This window comes from Chrysochloris asiatica, unplaced genomic scaffold (assembly GCF_000296735.1).
Source record: "Chrysochloris asiatica unplaced genomic scaffold, ChrAsi1.0 scaffold00007, whole genome shotgun sequence".
In the NCBI taxonomy this organism is placed as follows: Eukaryota; Metazoa; Chordata; class Mammalia; order Afrosoricida; family Chrysochloridae; genus Chrysochloris; species Chrysochloris asiatica.
Genome location: NW_006408525.1, coordinates 33,286,718 through 33,292,390, shown reverse-complemented (window position 1 = coordinate 33,292,390; position 5,673 = coordinate 33,286,718). Strand labels below are relative to the sequence as shown.

Sequence of the window (5,673 nt, the reverse complement as noted above, 5' to 3'; positions counted from 1 at the left end):
AAGGTCAAATTCATTCTCCAATGAATTATATTGGTGGAGAAAACAAATTGAACACTTCTGTCCTATGTTGTTGTTAGGTGCCATCACAATGCACAACAGCAGCCCTATCTATGTACACCAGATGACACACTGCTGGTCCTGCTCCATCCTCACAATCATTGCTCTGCTTGAGCCCACTGTTTCAGCCACTGTGTCAATCCATCCTGTGGAGGCTCTGTCTCTTTTTCACTGACCCTCTATTTTACCCTCAATGATGTCCTTCTCCAGGGACTGGTCCCTCCTGATAAAATGTCCAAAACACGTGAGTTGAAGTATTGCCATCTTTCCTTCTAAGGAGCATTCTGGTCATGGTATGTTCATTAGTCTTTGCCAAAACCACAATTCAAATGCAGCAATTCCTCACCAGTCTTCCTTATTCACAGTCCAGCTTTTACATGCATATAAAGAAACTGAAAGTACCATGGCTTGGGTCAGGTGCAATTTAGTCCTCAAAGTGACATTTTTGCTCTTTAACACTTAAAGAGGTCTTTGCAGATTCGTTCAAATTTGTCATTTGATTTTTTGACTGCTTTTTCATGGGTACTAATGGCAAACTCACCAGCTGCTCTTCAGAAACCCTAAAAGTGTCCCTATGAGTTGGAACCGACTTGACAGCACTTAACAACAACAACAATTGTGAATCCAAGTAAAATAATATCCTTGACAACTTTAATCTTTTCTACATTTATCATGATGTTGCTTATTGGTTCAGTTGTGAGGATTTTTGTTTTCTTTGTATTGAGGTGTAATCCATGCTGCAAGCTATAGCCTTTGATCTTCGTTGGTAAATACTTCATGTCTTCTTCAATTCGAGATTGTGTCATCTGCATATTACAGGTGGTTAAGGAGTCACCATACTCCCATGTCAATTCCTAGAGGAGGCTTGCTTTTTTGCCAATGCCTCCAGTGTCCCTAGGGTTTCTTCCTTCAATACCATTGGTTCCTGATCATATGCTACCACCTGAAATGGTTAAAGGTTGACCAATTCTTTCTAGTACTGAATATTCCTTCCATATTCTTTTGATACCCCCTGTACCAGTCAATATTTTGCCCATAGAATCTTTTGATATTGTAACTCAAGGCTTGATTTCTGTCTTCAGTTTTTTCAGCATGAGAAGTGCTGAACATGTTCTTCCTTTTTGGTTTTCTGACTCCAGATCACCATTTATGTTGTTGAAAAAGATATTTACAATGAATTAAGTCATTGGTATTACGAAATTCTAAAATGCAATCTCAAAGTCATTTCTATCACCAAGACCATATTTTACAACTACCAATCCTTCCTCTTTGTTTCCAACTTTTGCATTCAATGACCAGTAATTATCAATGCATCTTGATTGTATATTTGATCAATTTCAAACTGTAAAAATATTCCATTTCTTTATCTTGACTTAATGCTTGGTGTGTAAATTTGAATTATAGTTGTATTAAGTAATCTTCCATATAGGTATATTGATATTATCTTATCTTGAAATATTCTTTTTGATGATGAATGCGATACCATGCCTCTTGAATGTCATTCCTGGCATTATAAACCATGTGACTGTCTGATTCAAAATGCCAATACCAGTCCATTTCTGCTCACAAATACCTAGTATATCTTTATGTATTCCATTTCATTTTTGACAACTTCCAGTTTTCCTAGATTAATACTTTATATACTCCATGTTCTGGTGGATTTTTGCAGCTGTTGCTTCTCATTTTGAGTTGCTTCCTGTCAGCAAATAAAGGTCCTGGAAGCTTTGCTTTATCCATGTCATCAGGATCAAGTCTACTTTGAAGAGATTGCTCTTCCCCAGTTGTATTTTGAATGATTTCCAAAGGGAGGGATTCATCTTCTGGCACCATATCAGACAACATTCCACTGGTATTAATGAAATTTTCAGTGGTTAATTTTTCAGAAGTGGACCACATCGTCCTTCTTCTTAGCCTGTCTTAGTTAGAACCTCTGCTGAAACCTATCCTCTATGTGTGATGCTACCTGTATTTGGAATACCAGTGTCATAGCTTCCAGAATCACAGCCACATGCAAGCCACCACAGTATGATAAACTGACAAAAGACTGGTGGATACCATTCACCTGTCCTGTTGTTAGGGCCTAAATGCTCACTTTAATTCATTTTTAATTACTGAAATGCCTGCAACAACTGCCCATTTTTCACTTCACTTTTTTTTATATACAACCAAATTTAACTCTATTTTTCATGCCAATTTGACAAAAGTCAAACTTACTAGACAGTAAAATGAAAACATATTTGAAAAATACAGCTACATTTGAAAACAGCAGAATAAATATAGAATCAATTAATATTAACAGTGTAAGATTCAAAAGAGAATAACTGGACAATGATAGCAATGTGCGACAGGAGGATCTTATCTATTGCTCTTCTCATTATGCTTTTTACTCACCTTGGAAAGATTTCACACCATCTAGCAATCTACTTTGATATACATTCCCATCATCTGTAAGAAAAGTGCAGTCTCAGAATTCATGTAACAGTGAAAGGGTACACAGATTTACAGAGATACTTTACAAGGCCTTATTTTAGAAATAACTTTGAAGAGATTGAAACCATGCAATGGTGAAAACGCAGAGCTATGGCTGACGAAATGCAAAGTCAAAATGGTTAGTTAATTTCTCCTCTAACTTTCCCTCACCCACACTTTTTTCCCTTACATCACTCAGCTTAATTTTCAGTTCTGATCTGAACCATATATAATAATAGAACATTTTATGTCTAATGGTAGAATTCAAGGAAGTTGACTTTCAATGACAGAACTCAATAACACTTCCCAAAGAAGAACAAAGTCATGATAAAATTTCTTAGTTGTTTCTCTCTCTCTTTTTTTGAAACTAGAATATCCAATAGGAATAAGTCTCTTAAAAGTTGTCTTAAAAACACAAGGCTAACCTTCAGCACAGCTTTCGGTATGGATTACATCTCAATGTAAAGAAAACAAAAATCCTCACCACTGGACCAGTAAACAACATTCTTATCAACAGAGAAAGGATTGACGTTGTCAAGGACTTCATTCTTCTTGGATCAACTATCAACACTCACAGAAGCAGTAGTCAAGAAATCAAATGACATATTGCATTAGGCATATCTGCTGCACAACACTTTTTTAAAGTGTTGAAGAGCAAAGATGTCAGCTTCAGGACTAAGGTGCACCTGACCCAAGCCATAGTATTTTCAATAACCTCATATGCATGCGGAAGCTGGACAGTGAATAAAGAAGACCATAGAAGAATTGATGCCTTTGAGTTATGGTGTTGGAGGAGAATACTGAAAGTGCCATAGGCTGCCAAAAGAACCAAGAGATCCGTTTTGGAAGAAGTGCAGCCAGAGTGCTCCTTGGAGGCCAAAGTGGCCAAACTTAGTCTCATACTTTGGACATATTGTCAGGAGGGACCAGTCACTGGAGAAGGATATCATGTTTGGTAAGGTGGGGGGTCAGAGAAAAAAAAGGAAGACCCCCAACGAGATGGATTGGCCAAGTGGCAGCATCGATGGACTCAAGTGTGGCAACAGTAGTGAGGTTGGCCCAGGATCAGGCAATGTTTCATTCTGCTGTGCATAAGGTCGTCATGAGTTGGTTCCAACTTGATGGCACCTAGCAATAACAACAACCACCTTCTTCAAAAGTTCTAATAGTATTTGAAATGCTCACCATCAATTTGTAAACATTTCGCCAGTTCTAAGCATTCTTCAGATGTGACTTCTATCCCAAAATCTTCTAGATATGTTTTCATATCTTCAACGTTAACTTTCTCTCCTTCAAAAAACAGGGAAGGCAAGTATAGTTGACAATATTAAAAACTATCTAAGTGTTCAAAAATATGGAAGAAAAGTGTTAATGTTTATATATCCTCATCCCCAATTGCTAGGAAAAAAACAAATGCACAGTAAGGCTTGTCTAGTGGAGTAAAGGGCAGGTATACAATTACGATTTATTCCCTTGACACTGGGGAAAGAGGTGCTTTCAAACCTGGGAGATAAGATAGTACACACACACAAACATATACATACAATCTTCCAGGTACTAACTGAATGTTTAACCATTTGCACCAACCAGTACTCCTTAAGACAGCACAATTCCCAGTAGATTGGGGATTTAGATAATTGTCTAGTAAGTTAAAATACTGCAAAAGTTGGTTTAATCGTGTTCCCACCAAATTATTACGTTATTTGACTGTGATCGTAATCTAGATTTGCTCAGTACAATTTGCCATCTGATTCTTTGACTGTTGCTTCCATTGATATGGACTGCTGATCTAGGAGGAATGAAATCCTTGACAACTTCAATTTGTACTCCATTTTTCATGATGTTGTTTACTAGTTCAATATTAAGGATTTTATGTTCAGGCACAATCCATACTGAAGGCTGTAGTAAGTGTTATCAGTAATTGTTTCAAAACATTTTCATTTATACCAGCTCAACAACAAAAATATAAAATAAATTACAGAAAAAAAAAAGGTGTGTCATCTCAGGTTGCTGATGAATTTTCCATTAATCCTGATACCATATTCTTCATATCTCCCAGCTTCTCATATTATTTGTTTAGCATATGAATTTATTCAGCATATAGATTTATTTCTTCAGCATATGGAAAAAGGGACCTAACACATCTAATAGAAATTGAAATAAGAGAATACTAAAACTATCTATAAATATATTTGAAAACTTATACAAGTATGGCAAATTTTTAGAAACATACAATTTACTGAACTGACTCAAGAAAAAAAAAATTGATGATCCTATAATCAGTACAAAAACAGAATCAATAGTTAAACATATTTCTATGAGGAAAACACAAGACCCAAATGGTTATGTAGGCAAGTGCTACAAAACTTTCAAGAAACAAATTATTCCAACCTTATACAAGCTTTCAGAAACCAGTTAAAGAGGGGAAATTCCATTGATTATAGAACCTTGATACTCAAACCAAGAAGTGTACAAAAAGAAAAACATAGCCTTTACTTGAGCCCCCTTGAAGGACCTCAGTCTGAAAAATCTGAAAACAAATTTAACCAAGTGTCTTGCAGTGAGCCCACCCACCACAGGAGCTAGGCAGGAACAGTTTGATAGATGATACTAAGGCCCACTTTAAAAAAGCATGATATTGGGACCAAGTTTTCTCACTTGTTACCTAACAAATGTTCTGTCCTTGTACTACTTTGACTAAGGAAGGAAATTGATTCACCCAACAGTCAGAGAAGCTACAAAGGTCCCCAGGAGAAGTTAGTTTCCTGGGAGGCAAGTTTGAACCTGCAGATGTGGATGAGGCAGCCACGGCTCTCTGGGAAGCCCAGGATGAAGTGGGGCAGAATCCGTATCAAGAGGAGGTCACCTGCCACTGGGTATCACAGAGTTTTGATACAAAGACATTGATAACCTCAGTTGTGGTTATTATAAATGAAGACTTCCAGGCCCAGCCAAATCCCAATGAAGTGAAGCATGGGCTCCTGGTCCCTCTGGACTATTTATTGCATCCTTATGTCTACTACAAGAACTACCTAACATATTCTGATTATTGTATTTACGAATCGGGCTGCGAACCTTAAGGTCAGCGGTTCGAAACTACCAGCCGCTCCGCGGGAGAAAGATGAGGCTTTCTACTCCCGTAAAGAT

At 37.2% G+C, this 5,673-nt stretch overlaps 1 pseudogene; it reads left to right on the top strand.

Annotated features, from left to right (window-relative positions):
- The first annotated feature begins 288 nt into the window (after positions 1-288).
- LOC102827441 overlaps positions 289-5,673 on the top strand; it is a 28,044-nt pseudogene continuing 22,659 nt past the window's right edge.